This window comes from Astatotilapia calliptera, chromosome 12 (assembly GCF_900246225.1).
Source record: "Astatotilapia calliptera chromosome 12, fAstCal1.2, whole genome shotgun sequence".
Lineage (NCBI taxonomy): Eukaryota > Metazoa > Chordata > Actinopteri > Cichliformes > Cichlidae > Astatotilapia > Astatotilapia calliptera.
Window position 1 is genome coordinate 36369095 of NC_039313.1, and position 17861 is coordinate 36386955.

At 45.1% G+C, this 17861-nt stretch overlaps 7 non-coding genes across 7 annotated transcripts; all 7 read right to left on the reverse strand.

Annotated features, from left to right (window-relative positions):
* Positions 1-4497: 4497 nt before the first annotated feature.
* Positions 4498-4570, reverse strand: trnaa-agc (transfer RNA alanine (anticodon AGC)). Its single transcript has one exon. It is a non-coding gene; the product is annotated as a tRNA-Ala (tRNA).
* A 526-nt stretch (positions 4571-5096) lies between these two features.
* Positions 5097-5178, reverse strand: trnas-gcu (transfer RNA serine (anticodon GCU)). The gene has a single exon. It is a non-coding gene; the product is annotated as a tRNA-Ser (tRNA).
* Positions 5179-5860: 682 nt separating this feature from the next.
* trnaa-ugc (transfer RNA alanine (anticodon UGC)) lies at positions 5861-5933 on the reverse strand. The gene has a single exon. It is a non-coding gene; the product is annotated as a tRNA-Ala (tRNA).
* Positions 5934-6614: 681 nt separating this feature from the next.
* trnaa-agc (transfer RNA alanine (anticodon AGC)) lies at positions 6615-6687 on the reverse strand. Its single transcript has one exon. It is a non-coding gene; the product is annotated as a tRNA-Ala (tRNA).
* A 526-nt stretch (positions 6688-7213) lies between these two features.
* Positions 7214-7295, reverse strand: trnas-gcu (transfer RNA serine (anticodon GCU)). Its single transcript has one exon. It is a non-coding gene; the product is annotated as a tRNA-Ser (tRNA).
* A 682-nt stretch (positions 7296-7977) lies between these two features.
* trnaa-ugc (transfer RNA alanine (anticodon UGC)) lies at positions 7978-8050 on the reverse strand. The gene has a single exon. It is a non-coding gene; the product is annotated as a tRNA-Ala (tRNA).
* A 681-nt stretch (positions 8051-8731) lies between these two features.
* On the reverse strand, positions 8732-8804 carry trnaa-agc (transfer RNA alanine (anticodon AGC)). Its single transcript has one exon. It is a non-coding gene; the product is annotated as a tRNA-Ala (tRNA).
* Between the last annotated feature and the right edge of the window lie 9057 nt (positions 8805-17861).

A 17861-nucleotide genomic window follows, 5' to 3' on the forward strand; every position in this document is an offset into this window, starting at 1 on the left:
ACATTTGTAACCAGATATTTACACTTTATGGAGAAAACATAAAACATTTTTACTGTACAACATCAATTTAGAGTAAACTTTTGTTTTAGATAAATATTGAAATATCTTTTGAATTAGTTAAATGTCAGAATAAAGAGAGACAGAGCTGTCTATTTTTTATCACTTTCATCAAATTTAGGAGTACATATACACTAAGTTTATTGTTAATTAGTAAGAAACTCCAGACGATTCCATTCTGAGCTGAAGAAGCTTCTGATAGGTTAGTAGAGTCCATGTGAGTAAACTGGTGGCACAGCTGTGGATGCATATAAGGCAAAACACAGAGCCTGTTTCTGTGACATGGGAACATCAAGAGATGTCAACAAAACACCAGGAAAAGAACTGTGGAGCTCCATAAGTGTGGCTCAGTTTTGAATACAATTTGGTGCCATTTGCAATTAAGAAATACAGATAGTTTCTCTCTTTACTCTTAAAGTTAACAAATATGTTTTTATATTTATCTAAAAAATAAACATTTAGTCTGATTTGATGTTACAATTAAAAAAGTGTTTTTATCTGAAGAGTTTGTAAATATCTGTATATTTGATGATTGTCAGCACAAAGAGGGAGAGAGAGGAGAATGAGGACAGAACAGATGAACAAGAGCAGGTGAGACACACATGTTAGTCAAATGGTTGCTTACCAAAAGTATCACCGTATCACAGGTCCTCATGTATCTCGTACCTAGTGTTTCTTTTTAGGTTTGTTACTTTTCAAATTCTATATTTATTAAGTTAAGTTGTTTGCAAAACAAGGCTAAATAATTATATAAACTTTTCTCAATCTAAATAGTGGACTTTGGTAGAATTAAAAAATACGTATAGTGCAGGTCTATGATAATTTCTAGTGGTACTATCATCTAGTTCTGATTCTGGTTCTGTCTTGGTTAAGTCCTCAGTAGTCCTGATTTTGAACTGTTGTAGTCCTGTTTTAATTCTGGATCAGTTCTGCGTCTGGTTGAATCGGGGTTTAGTCCTCGTGTCTTGATACAGCCCTAACTTTGTTCTGCCTTGCTGCTTAATTAAAAAACTAGTTTAAGGTGTCCTGCATGTGTGATATATATATTTCCCTATATGAAGTCATTCTTTTTTGAACAAAACTCAAAACAGAGCCAATTAATCTTTCAGTCATTTCTAACCCCCCCCCCCCCCAAAAAAAAAAATCCCACATGCATACTACCCTTTAGGGCTAAGCCCCGGGTGTTTCAAATGTCTGGCTCCGCCTCTGCTTTCATCCACAGCAAGAGAGTATGCAGTGAAGTTTTTGCTTCTTTCACACAACTGTGTTCCTAAATCAGTGGCCATCTCACAAACCCGATCAGCAATCGTATTTCTGCTCAGGCTCACATTTGCCAAAATCTGCATTTTGTCTGGACAGAAGACGTCGCACACCTTCATCATGCAGCTCTTCAGAGTGGTACCGGGCTGATTTGGCTCCTCTGCTACAATAAAACTTGCGACACAACAGCTTCACTTTGTGATTTTGCTCTGATGAAAATCATCTGCTGGAATGTCAGATTCAATTCAATTTTATTTGTATAGCGCCAAATCACAACAGCAGTCGCCTCAAGGCGCTTTATATTGTACAAAGATTCTTCTTTAGCTCTTCTACCTTCTGTAGTTTCTGCTCTGGATTTTGGTTTTTCAGCTTATCCTGACGTTTTGTCTCGTAGTGCCATCTTAAATTAAATCCCTTAATTACAGCCATTGGCGGAGCGGGGGTGTCTTACTGGGCTTAAGCCCGGGTTGTTTTGTCAGAAGCCCGGGGTCTTTTGGAGTGTAATTTTTTCATAGTTAGATGCCTGGCTGACAGCTGTATAAAACAAAAAACTACACACAATATTCGAAGCACATAGTGCACACTGTGGGAATTTACAACTGTGCGTGAATCCCCCCTAATATTGGTATGATCTGAGCTCAGGCACTAAGCGAGGGGGCGGGGCAGCTGCTGCCTACAAGTGCGCTGTTGGAGAAACGGAGCCAGGCAGACAGAGGGGAACTGAAGTTCGACCAGGTACCAAAGCAAATCATTCGTACTGTACAAATAATGTAAATATGACGGTGCATCACGAAAGATTGATATCAAACTGATCACTTGACCCATATTACGTTACTCGCTCTTCAAGTGAATCAACAAATGGCGAAATGAAAAGCCAAACAACAACAATGCTGTTTCTTTAGAGAGTCTTAGCTTACAAGTGTGTTTATTTCATATTTTCAGTTGTTTCCCTCCACGGCTAAATAAATCGGCTTCAGTAATGCACTGATATACAAGCATGGATATAAGGGGCTTCTTTCAAAGAAACAACTCTGGTAGTATTTTATATATTATGCTTTGTATGTTGTTCAGTATATTTCTAAGCAAAACAAGAGGAACTTCAATACACAGCAGTATATTCACAGTTGAAACCAGATATTTACACTTTATGGAAAACACAAGAACATTTTTACTGTACAACATCAATTTAGAGTAAACTTTTGTTTTAGATAAATATTGAAATATCTTTTGAATTAGTTAAATGTCAGAATAAAGAGAGACAGAGCTTCTATTTTTATCACTTTCATCAAATTTAGGAGTACATGTACACTAAGTTTACTGTTAATTAATAAGAAAACTCCAGACGATTCCATTCTGAGCTGAAGAAGCTTCTGATAGGTTAGTAGAGTCCATGTGAGTAAACTGGTGGCACAGCTGTGGATGCATATAAGGCAAAACACAGAGCCTGTTTCTGTGACATGGGAAAATCAAGAGATGTCAACCAAAACACCAGGAAAAGAACTGTGGAGCTCCATAAGTGTGGCTCAGTTTTGAATACAATTTGGTGCCATTTGCAATTAAGAAATACAGATAGTTTCTCTCTTTACTCTTAAAGTTAACAAATATGTTTTTATATTTATCTAAAAAATAAACATTTAGTCTGATTTGATGTTACAATTAAAAAAGTGTTTTTATCTGAAGAGTTTGTAAATATCTGTATATTTGATGATTGTCAGCACAAAGAGGGAGAGAGAGGAGAATGAGGACAGAACAGATGAACAAGAGCAGGTGAGACACACATGTTAGTCAAATGGTTGCTTACCAAAAGTATCACCGTATCACAGGTCCTCATGTATCTCGTACCTAGTGTTTCTTTTTAGGTTTGTTACTTTTCAAATTCTATATTTATTAAGTTAAGTTGTTTGCAAAACAAGGCTAAATAATTATATAAACTTTTCTCAATCTAAATAGTGGACTTTGGTAGAATTAAAAAATACGTATAGTGCAGGTCTATGATAATTTCTAGTGGTACTATCATCTAGTTCTGATTCTGGTTCTGTCTTGGTTAAGTCCTCAGTAGTCCTGATTTTGAACTATTGTAGTCCTGTTTTAATTCCGGATCAGTTCTGGGTCTGGTTGAATTGGGGTTTAGTCCTCGTGTCTTGATACAGCCCCGACTTTGTTCTGCCTCGTTGCTTAATTAAAAAACTAGTTTAAGGTGTCCTGCAGATTTGGTATATATTTCTCCCTATATGACGTCATTCTTTTTTGAACAAAACTCCAAAAAGAGCCAATTAATCTTTCAGTCATTTCTAACCCCCCCCCCCAAAAAAGAAAAAAAAATCCCACATGCATACTACCCTTTAGGGCTAAGCCCCGGGTGTTTCAAATGTCTGGATCCGCCTCTGATTACAGCCACATTAGCTCCACAAATAAGACACACGGGTTTACCAGCAATGTTTGAAGACATATATTCAGCCTCCCGCCGCCGGTGCTGAAAGGCTCTGTTTTCAGAATCAACTTTTGAGCTGAGCACTGCAGCTTCATCGTGCCATACGGAGCCTCAGCTCAGGTGGAACTAATCACAACACCCCCCTTTCAATGTTTTCTGGGCATGTCAACTACAACAAGACTCTTTGGTGCAATCGTAACTCACACGAGACATTTCCGAGCGATTCAAGTCTGGGCCCTACGCAGTACGCCAGGACAGTGTCACTGGAAGCCCCTTTCAGCTGCTTCTGGAGAAAAGAGATGTCAGACTGGGCCGGGGGACTCTTTGCTGCCATCGGCCAGTATTGTGAGGGTAAGAGGGGACACAATCACTTCATATGGTCAAAGATTGATGAGGTTTGAAGCCAGCGTTAACATGGTAGTACCTGAAAGGTAGTGAGCGGAGAAGTGCAAATAAACCTGGGGTGTACAACATCAGGCCTCGAGGGCCGGTGTCCTGCAGGTTTTAGGTATAACCCTGGGTCAACACACCTGAATCAAATGATTAGTTCATTACCAGGCCTCTGGAGAACTTCAAGAAATGTTGAGGAGGTAATTTAGCCATTTGAATCCCCTATGATGGATCAAGAATACATCTGAAACCTGCAGGACACCGGCCCTCGAGGCCTGGAGTTCGACACCTGTGAAATAAAGATTTGCCAAAGGAAGCCACATGCATTCAATTGGGACACTGACTAGCAAAGTGTCAAATGGAGAATGCGGGCGTCGATCCCGCTACCTCTCGCATGCTAAGCGAGCGCTCTACCATTTGAGCTAACTCCCCTGTGCCACATGTCTTACTTATTACAGGCTACACTTTGTCCATACTTGTTGTATGATCAAAATAGGGAAGGGGCACAAATCCTGAAATCTGCAAAGCATCCAGGAGGTGGCTGAGAGACTAAGGCGGCTCGCTGACAATCCACTGTCATGCTAACGTGACTGAATGCCATCAGCCTTAGAGACAGACTGAGGAGACTGGACATCCAAGGGACTGTGGACTAGAGCCACTGCTAATTCACATTGAATGAAGCCAACTGAGGGAGGTGGTTCTAATCAATATGCTTACCGACCTCCTCCCCTTGGTTTTCAGTGTAGGGCAAGTTGGCCATTAGGAATGTTGCTATTCTGGAAGCAGAACGTCTTTCTGCTACTGTATTAGCAGACCATTGTCTTTAACATGACCTGTGCAACAAGACCACATGGTGAACTAAAGTGAATACTGAGCCAAAGAAGAGCATTGCATCATGCCTGCTTTGGCAGCCAATCTTACACTGACAAGATGCATCAACATAAGCAGAAAGAGCTCTCGACGAGGATGGGATTCGAACCCACGCGTGCACAGCACAATGGATTAGCAGTCCATCGCCTTAACCTCTCGGCCACCTCATCTGCCGCACACCGCTCTTTGCCAGTAGCATTGGGAATTGACGAGGGATAATGTGTGAGCTGATCGCTGGTGTATGGACGCAGGGAGATTGACTCCAGATCCCCGACGAGGGGCTGCGTAACACTTTGGTAGAAGCCTGGAGTGATGCTGGCTTCTTCTTTGAGCCTGTTCTTCTTGGGGGTTGCCAGAGTGGATCGTCTGCCTCCATCTCACCCTGCCCCTAGCATTCTCCTCTGTCACACCAACCCTCTGCATGTCCTACTTGGCTACGTCTATGAACGTTGTCTTTGGTCTTTCTCTTATTCTCCTGCCCAGCCGCTCCGTATTTAACACCCTTTTCCCAGTATATCTTATATCCCTCCTCTGCACATGTGCAAATCACCTCAGCCTTGCTGGCCTAACGTCGTCTGCAAACGGCTCAACCCCAGCTGTCCCTCGCACGTGGTCATTTCACATCTGTTCCATCCTGGACACTCCCAAGCAAAAGCTTATCATCTTCAACTCTGCAGACTCCATCTGTGCCACACATCAGAGCAGCTCTCACTACCATCTTCTAAAGCTTGCCTTTCGCACTTGCTGCTATCCTTGTGTGACAAATCACCCCTGAATTTGCTCTCCACCCACACCCAATGGATTGGCTACACGCATGGCTTTGGGTCTCCTCGCAGATGTCCAAAAGTGTCCTGGAGAATGCGGGTATCGATCCCGCTGCCTCTCACATGCAAAGCGAGCGCTCTTCCATTTGAGCTAATTCCCCATTGAGGCTTGAGCGCTGCAGCTTCATCGTGCCATACGGAGCCTCAGCTCAGGTGGAACTAATCACAACACCCCCCTTTCAATGTTTTCTGGGCTTGTCAACTACAACAAGACTCTTTGGTGCAATCGTAACTCACACGAGACATTTCCGAGCGATTCAAGTCTGGGCCCTACGCAGTACGCCAGGAGAGTGTCACTGGAAGCCCCTTTCAGCTGCTTCTGGAGAAAAGAGATGTCAGACTGGGCCGGGGGACTCTTTGCTGCCATCGGCCAGTATTGTGAGGGTAAGAGGGGACACAATCACTTCATATGGTCAAAGATTGATGAGGTTTGAAGCCAGCGTTAACATGGTAGTACCTGAAAGGTAGTGAGCGGAGAAGTGCAAATACACCTGGGGTCTACAACATCAGGCCTCGAGGGCCGGTGTCCTGCAGGTTTTAGGTATAACCCTGGGTCAACACACCTGAATCAAATGATTAGTTCATTACCAGGCCTCTGGAGAACTTCAAGAAATGTTGAGGAGGTAATTTAGCCATTTGAATCCCCTATGATGGATCAAGAATACATCTGAAACCTGCAGGACACCGGCCCTCGAGGCCTGGAGTTCGACACCTGTGAAATAAAGATTTGCCAAAGGAAGCCACATGCATTCAATTGGGACACTGACTAGCAAAGTGTCAAATGGAGAATGCGGGCGTCGATCCCGCTACCTCTCGCATGCTAAGCGAGCGCTCTACCATTTGAGCTAACTCCCCTGTGCCACATGTCTTACTTATTACAGGCTACACTTTGTCCATACTTGTTGTATGATCAAAATAGGGAAGGGGCACAAATCCTGAAATCTGCAAAGCGCCCAGGAGGTGGCTGAGAGACTAAGGCGGCTCGCTGACAATCCACTGTCATGCTAACGTGACTGAATGCCATCAGCCTTAGAGACAGACTGAGGAGACTGGACATCCAAGGGACTGTGGACTAGAGCCACTGCTAATTCACATTGAATGAAGCCAACTGAGGGAGGTGGTTCTAATCAATATGCTTACCGACCTCCTCCCCTTGGTTTTCAGTGTAGGGCAAGTTGGCCATTAGGAATGTTGCTATTCTGGAAGCAGAACGTCTTTCTACTACTGTATTAGCAGACCATTGTCTTTAACATGACCTGTGCAACAAGACCACATGGTGAATTAAAATGAATACTGAGCCAAAGAAGAGCATTGCATCATGCCTGCTTTGGCAGCCAATCTTACCCTGACAAGATGCATCAACATAAGCAGAAAGAGCTCTCGACGAGGATGGGATTCGAACCCACGCGTGCACAGCACAATGGATTAGCAGTCCATCGCCTTAACCTCTCGGCCACCTCATCTGCCGCACACCGCTCTTTGCCAGTAGCATTGGGAATTGACGAGGGATAATGTGTGAGCTGATCGCTGGTGTATGGACGCAGGGAGATTGACTCCAGATCCCCGACGAGGGGCTGCGTAACACTTTGGTAGAAGCCTGGAGTGATGCTGGCTTCTTCTTTGAGCCTGTTCTTCTTGGGGGTTGCCAGAGTGGATCGTCTGCCTCCATCTCACCCTGCCCCTAGCATTCTCCTCTGTCACACCAACCCTCTGCATGTCCTACTTGGCTACGTCTATGAACGTTGTCTTTGGTCTTTCTCTTATTCTCCTGCCCAGCCGCTCCGTATTTAACACCCTTTTCCCAGTATATCTTATATCCCTCCTCTGCACATGTGCAAATCACCTCAGCCTTGCTGGCCTAACGTCGTCTGCAAACGGCTCAACCCCAGCTGTCCCTCGCACGTGGTCATTTCACATCTGTTCCATCCTGGACACTCCCAAGCAAAAGCTTATCATCTTCAACTCTGCAGACTCCATCTGTGCCACACATCAGAGCAGCTCTCACTACCATCTTCTAAAGCTTGCCTTTCGCACTTGCTGCTATCCTTGTGTGACAAATCACCCCTGAATTTGTTCTCCACCCACACCCAATGGATTGGCTACACGCATGGCTTTGGGTCTCCTCGCGGATGTCCAAAAGTGTCCTGGAGAATGCGGGTATCGATCCCGCTGCCTCTCACATGCAAAGCGAGCGCTCTACCATTTGAGCTAATTCCCCATTGAGGGTTGAGCACTGCAGCTTCATCGTGCCATACGGAGCCTCAGCTCAGGTGGAACTAATCACAACACCCCCCTTTCAATGTTTTCTGGGCTTGTCAACTACAACAAGACCCTTTGGTGCAATCGTAACTCACACGAGACATTTCCGAGCGATTCAAGTCTGGGCCCTACGCAGTACGCCAGGAGAGTGTCACTGGAAGCCCCTTTCAGCTGCTTCTGGAGAAAAGAGATGTCAGACTGGGCCGGGGGACTCTTTGCTGCCATCGGCCAGTATTGTGAGGGTAAGAGGGGAGACAATCACTTCATATGGTCAAAGATTGATGAGGTTTGAAGCCAGCGTTAACATGGTAGTACCTGAAAGGTAGTGAGCGGAGAAGTGCAAATAAACCTGGGGTGTACAACATCAGGCCTCGAGGGCCGGTGTCCTGCAGGTTTTAGGTATAACCCTGGGTCAACACACCTGAATCAAATGATTAGTTCATTACCAGGCCTCTGGAGAACTTCAAGAAATGTTGAGGAGGTAATTTAGCCATTTGAATCCCCTATGATGGATCAAGAATACATCTGAAACCTGCAGGACACCGGCCCTCGAGGCCTGGAGTTCGACACCTGTGAAATAAAGATTTGCCAAAGGAAGCCACATGCATTCAATTGGGACACTGACTAGCAAAGTGTCAAATGGAGAATGCGGGCGTCGATCCCGCTACCTCTCGCATGCTAAGCGAGCGCTCTACCATTTGAGCTAACTCCCCTGTGCCACATGTCTTACTTATTACAGGCTACACTTTGTCCATACTTGTTGTATGATCAAAATAGGGAAGGGGCACAAATCCTGAAATCTGCAAAGCATCCAGGAGGTGGCTGAGAGACTAAGGCGGCTCGCTGACAATCCACTGTGTTTTCTGTTAGCGTCTGAAACTGAAGTTGATCTAAGAATATGTCCTGTTCTCCTGAGGTTTGAGCACATTCTGATTTATACAATTTATCATAAAATTCTCTAAAGCTGTCATTAATTTCCAATGGATCTACTGTTATATTCCCTGAAGAGGTCTTTATACTATTAATTGCTCTTTCACTCTGTATTTTTTTTAATTCTCCATGCCAAAAGTCTACCTGCTTTCTCTCCTTGGTCATAATAATATTGCTTCAGCGACATTAGACTTTTTGCTGCTGCATCAGATGATAATTTATTATATTCAGTTCTCAGATGTAGCAACTCACTTTGTTTTGTTGAATCGTAACTAACGTTTAAGTCTAATTCCAAAGATTTAATCTGTTTATCCAGGGTTTCCATTCGCTTTCTTTGCTGTTTATTCTTTGTACTCGTAAAGCTAAGAATTTCACCTCTAATATATGCTTTGAATCCTTCCCATCTCACTAAGGCACAAGTTTGATCTGTATTTAACTCAAAGTAATTTTCTGTTTTCTCCTCTATAAATTTAACAAATTCAGGATTCTGCAGCCATTTTGTTTGAAGCCGCCAGCGAGGGGGGTTATGGATAAACTTTCCTAGATGGATACTCAGTGAGATAGCTGCATGATCACTGATCACTATGCTGACACTGTTTGATCCTTGATAAACGTTCTCTTGAGACAAGAAAGTAATCTATACGTGAGCGGGATTTATGTATACTTGAATGACAGGAGAATTCTATTTATCAGGATTTTGTTCTCTCCATACTTCTACCAAGTTGATATCTGATATAAATCGATTTATTAGTTGTCTAGTTTGTGCTTTATATGTATCTGAACCTGTTGAGCGATCTATACTCGGATTGAGAGTACAGTTAAAGTCTCCTCCAAGCATATACAGTCCTTGCAAAGCAGATAAAGTAAGAAACAGATCTTCAATAAATTTGGGCTTATTTTCATTTGGGCCATTGAGACTCACCAAGTTTAAAGTAATAGAAAGGATGGTACCCTGAGTGAGTACGTACCTACCAGCAGGGTCTTTTATTATTTTCGTCATTTGGGATGGTATGCTTCTATGAATCAAAATAATTACACCTCTCGCATAGTTATTGTATGATGCGTGGATCACCTGGCCAGGCCATCTGTTCCTCACAGACTTTAGTTCACAGTCCGTCAGATGTGTTTCTTGAAGAAAAACTATTTTTGATTTCAATTGCTTGATCCTGCTTATAACCTGTTTCAGTTTGATCAGTTTCCTGAGACCCCGGACATTCCAACTAGTGACTTTTATGTCAGAGATATTGCGGGTGTTTAGTTGGTCCATACTTGGAGTTTTCATTCTGTAATATTAAGATAACAACACGTGATGCTGATGTCAAGTAAACAAAAGTGACAAGTAAACTTTGAATAAAATAAAATAAGATAAGATAAGATAAGATAAGATAACCTTTATTAGTCCCACACGTGGGAAATTTGTTTTGTCACAGCAGGAAGTGGACAGTGCAAAAGTTATGAGGCAAAAATTAGAATACAATAAGAATAAATACAGTACACAACTGTACAGAATAGAATAAAATACTATATACAGTAGAATAAAATAAAATAAATATACAATAAGATAAAAATAGAATACAAATACAAATACTATATACAACTGAGTAAAATACAACGATGCCAGAAAGGATTATTGCACTTAGTATTATTGCATATGTATGGATGTGTGTGCTTGATCAGTTAAAGTCTTTATTATGGAGTCTGACAGCAGTGGGGAGGAAAGACCTGCGAAATCTCTCCGTCCCACACCGTGGATGCCGCAGTCTCCCACTGAAGGAGCTGCTCAGTGCTGTCACAGTCTGCTGCATGGGGTGGGAGATGTTGTCCAACAGGGATGACAGCTTAGCCGCCGTTCTCCTGTCACTCACCACCTCCACTGGGTCCAGAGGGCATCCTAGAACAGAGCTGGCCCTTCGGATCACCCTGTTCAGTCTCTTCCTGTCCCCAGCAGAGATGCTGCCGCCCCAGCAGACCACACCATAAAAGATAGCAGAAGCCACAACAGAGTCATAGAAGGTCTTCAGGAGTGGGCCCTCCACTCCAAACGACCTGAGTCTCCGCAGCAGGTACAGCCTGCTCTGCCCTTTCCTGTAGAGGGCGTCTGAGTTATGAGTCCAGTCCAGTCTGTTGTTCAGATGAACACCAAGGTACCTGTAGCTGTCCACAGCCTCAATGTCCATACCCTGGATGTTCAGTGGTTGCAGTGGAGAATGCTTGTGCCTGCGGAAGTCTACCACCAGCTCCTTGGTTTTACTGGCGTTGATCTGGAGGTAGTTCAGCTGGCACCAGTCCACAAAGTCTTGAGTCAGTCCTCTGTACTCCTTGTCGTCCCCATCAGTGATGAGGCCGACTATTGCAGAGTCATCAGAGAACTTCTGCAGGAAGCACTGGGTGGAATTGTGGGAGAAGTCTGCAGTGTAGATGGTGAAGAGGAACGGAGCCAGAACCGTTCCCTGTGGGGCCCCCGTACTGCAGACGACCCTGTCCGACACACAGCCCTGAGTCCTCACATACTGTGGTCGGTCGGTGAGGTAGTCCAGGATCCAGGTAGTGAGGTGATGGTCCACTCCAGAGTTCACCAGCTTGTCCTTTAGAACCGAGGGAAGAATAGTGTTGAAGGCACTGGAGAAATCAAAGAACATGATTCTCACAGTGCTTCCAGCGGTCTCCAGGTGAGCGAGGGAACGATGTAGGAGGTGAATGACGGCATCATCCGCTCCAATGCCAGGCTGGTAGGCAAACTGAAGTGGGTCCAGTGATGAGCTTATTAGGCGCCGAAGCTGAGCCATAGAGAAATAAATAGAGAAAAAAAACCCTGGCATTGACCCATAACACTTAAAGTCCCCCCCTTCCCTTACTCAGAGTAGTAAACTAGGGGCTGTGCTATTCCACTACAAAGGGGAATAGCTGAACTACAAGAACCCAACCCAACTAAGGCAACAGTGGTGTCCGTCAACCATGCATACACCATATTCAAACATAACATAAACATAACAAACCCATATGTGTTAACATATCAGACTAGCCACTAAATTAGAATAATTCCATGGCAGTGTCCTTTTTGTAACTTACAGAATCCCACTTGAAAGGATAAAAGTTAAACCAAAGTAGGTAACATTGTTGTGTTCAAGAGGGAGAAAGAGAGAAAAAGGAAAAACAAACAAACAAAAAATTACGTTTGTAGTGGCGTTATTAAAACGTAATGGAAGAAGCTCTAAAAAAGAAAAAAAAATACTTCCTGTGTCCAATAACATGGCAAGTCAATGAGTAGCAAAAAGCCAAATATTATAACTGAGTGAAAATACAGATTTTTACAGCTCGTCTATTAGTTATGAGCAGCTGATTCTGCAGTTCAGGGAGTGAAACGCTCACCGCTACAGTTAGTCCTGTCCAGTGTGTCTACGGTGGAAATCCTTGGCCTCCTTTGGAGATGAAAACAGGCGTATCTTCCCATCGTTGAGGATCCTCATCTTGCATGGATTATATTGAAAACCGCGGAACACTCCTTCGTCGGCAAACACTTTTCTGATCGCGTTGAACTCCGTTCGCTGCCGGATGGTCTCAGCTGAGAAATCTTGGGCAAAAAAGAGTTTGTTTCCGTCGTGCTCGATGTTACTGTGTTTTGTGGAGCGGAAAACAAACTCCCGATCTTGGAAGTTCAGGAATCGGATAAGGACAGCTCTGTGTTGGTTTGGCTTTGGAGGTGCTAGGATGCGGTGAGCCCTCTCAATAACGAACAATCTGTCGGCCTCAAGCCAGCACGGTAACATCTCCCTTATAAACTCCAGCAGTGGCCGCTGACCCTCGGCGCCCTCCCGGAGGCCAAATAGCCGCAGGTTCTTCCTTCGGCCCCGGTTCTCCAGGTCGTCGGTTTTTGCCTCCAGGTAGGATATCCGCTTCATGGCACTGCTGAGATCGGCCACGCTCTTTCCCAGGAGCTCCACTGCCGACATTATTCTATTTTCAGCTTCCACTAGTCGTGTAGCATTTGCAGCAACATTTTGCTTTACCTCCATCGTGTTTGTCTCCAAAGCAGCAACTGGCTTCGTCATTTCGCCCATATGGTTATCTATGCTGTCCAGTTTAGTTCCGAATACACTAAACTCGGAGCGCAACGACCGAAGTTCAGCTAACACCGTGCTAAGGTCACCCATGCTACTAGCGCTAGCAGCTCCCTCGCTGTTTTCAGGCATTGCCAAAATATCGGTTTTAACTGGTTTTTGGGAACCGCGTTTTTGGGGTGAAAATATCACAGTCCTTAAGATTAGTCGTTTTTGACATTTTCCAATAGCAATTAAGTTTCTAGTTTTTGGTTGTTCATGCAGGTTACACGGAGCAACCACTTTATGCTGCCATCTTGATCCGCGGCTCCATAGCACCCCCCATGCACCTCATTTTACTGTGTACAGTGACAATAACATACATCATGAAGTCAGCGAAACTTAATGCAGCTGGACACCGCTGGGTGGCGGAGCTGGCAGATTATCGGTTCACTCTTAAGTACAGGCCAGGGGCAGCGAATCAAGATGTAGATTACTTATCAAGAAGAGGAAAGCCCATTAAAGCCATCATGCAGGAATGCACAGAGGAATGTCAGCAGGATGCCATTGAATGTGTTGGGAAAGCTGTCACCTGTAATGTCAACGCGCTTCCAGAGGGATGCATCATCTCAGAACCATCCATCCGCTTCTCAGGGGGCACTGGAGCCTATCCCATCTGTCATAGGGCGAGAGGCAGGGTACACCCTGGACAGGTCGCCAGTCTGTCACAGGGCCAACACACAGGTACAGACAACCATTCGCACTCACATTCACTCGCACCTAATGGCAATTTGGATTTTTCCAATTAACCTATCCCCACAAGCTGCATGTCTTTGGACAGTGGGAGGAAGCTGGAGTCCCCAGAGGGAACCCACGCAAACACGGGGAGAACATGCAAACTCAATGCAGAAAGACCCCGGCCTGATGGTGGAATTGAACTCAGGACCTTCTTGCTGTGCGGCAACAGTGCTGACCACCGTGCCATCTCAGAACCAATTCAGCCATTTGCAGTTGACGACATCAGAGAAGCCCAGGATGCAGACATAGCCATAAACCGAGTTTTGTCCCTGAAAAGAACACACTACCTGAAGCATAAAGAAAAGATGGCGGCGAGTGAGGCAGTTAGGTACCTTCTTCTTCATTTGCAGATTGATGGAGATGGCATTCTGAGGCGTGAGACCACAAGGAGAATGCAGTTAGTTGTTCCTGACTCATTAAAGCCCATGGTCTATAAAAATCTACATGGGGAGATGGGACATTTAGGAGCAGACAGGATGGTTGCTCTCACCAGGGAGCGCTTCTTCTGGCCTAAAATGAGGCAGGAAATGGAGCACTATGCCACTCAGGTGTGTCGCTGTATAAAGAAGAAGAAGCCTAACAGAATAACCAGAACACCAATTCAGAGCATTGAAACCTCTGCGCCGTTTGAGATGATATCCATTGACTATCTGCATTTGGACAAGTGCACAGGAGGTGAAGAATACATACTCGTAGTTGTGGATCATTTCACCAAATATGCCCAGGCATAAGCGACAAAGGACAAGTCTGGGAAGTAAGCTCTTTGATAACTTTATCATGCGCTTCGGTTTCCCATCCAAAATACACCGTGACCAGGGGAAAGAATTTGAGAACAATCTTTTCCGCAAGCTTCAAGGCTACTGCGGTATCAGCCATTCTCGTACCTCCCCGTATCACCCACAGGCCAATCCCGCAGAGCGCTTCAATAGGACACTCCTAGGTATGCTCCGGACACTTGATGAATCTCAGAAGTCAAGATGGAAAGACCATTTGAACAAAGTAGTTCATGCCTACAACTCGACTGTGCACGAAGCAACAGGATTTTCTCCATTCTTCCTTCTCTTTGGCCGTGAACCAACCTTGCCTATCGACCTGCTCGTCCCAAAAAGAGAAGAAGAGAAGAGTCAATCACACATTGGCTATGCAGAGAAATGGAGAGGAGTTATGCAAGAGGTCTACGCAATTGCGAGGCAGAACATGAGAAAGATTGCAAGAAGGGGACAGAAAAACTACAATCGACGTGCATGGAGCTCTGTGCTTCAGCCAGGTGACCATGTCTTGGTGAGAAATCTCACACCCAGAGGAGGTCCTGGGAAACTGCGCAGCTATTGGGAGGATATGATTCATGTCATCACCGAGAGGAAAGGTCCTGATAGTCCAGTGTATGTGGTTGAGCCATTGCAGGGAACAGGAAGAAGACGAGTGTTACACCGTAACCTACTGTTGCCGTGTCCTTACCTGGTTGACGAGTCTGGGGTGTGCGAAAGCAGCCTGAAAGAGAAAAGCCGTGGAAACAAACAGAGACAGTCAGCAAGAAGACACCATCAGACCAAGCCCGATACTGACCAAACAGACACAGGCAGTTCTAGTGAAGATGACTGTCACATGTGGACAGCACTCAGATATGCCGATCCACCCCTCAACCCAGAAACAGAGGATTTCTGCCCCCGGAGTGACGCACTCGGAGAGAAGTCTGAGCCTGCTTTCAGAGCACAGGGGCATCCTGAAGAGGAACAGGTGGAGGAGAGACGCAGTTTGGAGGAGGAGGTTGAAGCTCCAGCTGTTGGACCCGAGAGTGAGCAGAGTGATGCTGAGACATGGAGGCACAAGCCAAAGAGAATGAGACAGCCCCGGCGTGTCTACACATATGAAAAACTAGGCTAGCCAACCGTCCAGCAATGGAGCACGTGCCCTGTCAGTGTGAACATCCATCCATCCATCATTCCTCTGTCCCACCATCATTCATGTATCCTTTACAGTATCAATAGATATAACAGAAAAACACAGAGTCAACTTCACAAGAGAGTTTAATCTAAGCGTAACATTACAGTTGCAGTTCATGTTGATGTGGTATTGACACACAGTTAAAAGAGAAACAGGTACTCTGAGCATTATTACTATAATAAATAGAGGGAAGGTTTATCATTCTAGCGTCAAAGAGTTAAGACAGTAGTGGGTACAATACAGGTTTAATGAACTCATGGTTTTGAAGTGTGTAATCACATGATGTTGGGGTGTAAATGGTATTCTCCTTGTCCCACTGCGAAGATTCGGCGGGCCCACCAATACTTCGAGGGATAACCCACCCTTCAGTACAAAAGGACTATGAACATTTAGTTTTGTATCGTGACCATGAGAGACTTGTCCTGAGATACTAAGAGATGGTATAACCTCTCTCCCAGGAATGTGTAATATGTGTGGAAATACTTGTTTGCTCGCTCATCTTCGGTTAAATGTTCTATTTTTGGTAAAATGTCAAAGATTAGAAAGAAAATGTGTGGCAACATTTTTCTTTTGTGGGGGAGGGTGTTGCGCTCTAAAAGTAGTTATAAAACTTACATTTTTCTGAATCGTTGGGAAAATCTTTAAAGACTATTCTTATTTAATTGTGTTTTGTTTTTGGACACATTTCTAGTTAACTTTTGTAGTTTACTGGCTCCAGGAGGTCAGAGTTCAGGCGTGTGATGTCATCAGTAAGCGCAGAAGAAAAAACAGTGTCTGAGACGTGAGACAGCGATGTTTTGCTGATGATAGGCTATGCTGCCTGTAAACTCCAAACCTGAACTGAGGAGAATAAAGTTGCAAAAAACAGGAGAGTGGAGTCATGTCTCTCTGAGGGTGCAACACAGGCATGCACTCAAAGACTAACCCTAAACTGGAAGACTGACGTGGAGTCTCACGCAGTGATCCCGCGCCGGTGGAGGCTTCACCACACCATTAAGTAGCTCCCTCCGCTGACGCTGATCCGCTGCAGGTGTGTGGCATCCTCCTTGGGCGTGGCCAATCATCCACAGGCCTGACGGTGCTGTAGCCCGGCCTCCTGGCCACAGCCACAACCACACACACACCCACACCCACACACATACACATACATAGACACATGGAACAAAACCCCAGACAGCAGAACAGAGCACCCACCAAATAATACCAATAATAATAATAATAGCGATAATAGTCCACACTTCTCACGGACCCCGAGTCCCCAGAGCTGGGTCCGTGACAGTGACACGCCGGCATGTCTATATCCCTGCAACGTCTGTCGGACGGACGGTCGGTCAGTATGAGTGAGCATGAATGTGGGTAACTGTGCTCACCTCCACCCAGAAGTGGGCGTAGCTGCCCAGGGCTGGTGCTGGCACACCTGTTCCTCACCTGCAGATCTTTGCCCAGCTGAGGATAGCTGCAGACCACAGGGAGAAGGCTGGTCCACCGACGGCCTGCTCAGATGTTAGCTATTGGCTTACACTGAACCCAAATGAAACCTCACAGCGCTGTTTCACACTGTGAAGACGGCATCAGCCATACATTCAGCACGCATTAGGCGCTGAAAGCTTCACTACAGCAAGCCTGCACGCTGTACCCCCGTGGGTCACGCCCACTGCCAAATGTCACGGCGTGTGACCGAGACACGCCGACCAGTGTGACAAAACCGCAGCGAGAACACACGGCTTTTTAAAAGGTGATGACCAGACAACAAGGCCTCACAGAAACAGATATACAATCTACACACACACACAAAATGTGTTGTGAAGTTCATGGCATCATTGTAAAAGCAGATCACTTTCTGCTTGTGCACACACAGCATTCCTTCAAGGGATATATCTGTCTGCCACACACACAGACACACACACACACGCACATACAGACACACACACACACACACATACAGACACACACGCACACACAGACACACACACACACACAGACACACACACACACGCACATACAGACACACACCCACATACAGACACACACACACACACATACAGACACACACACACACAC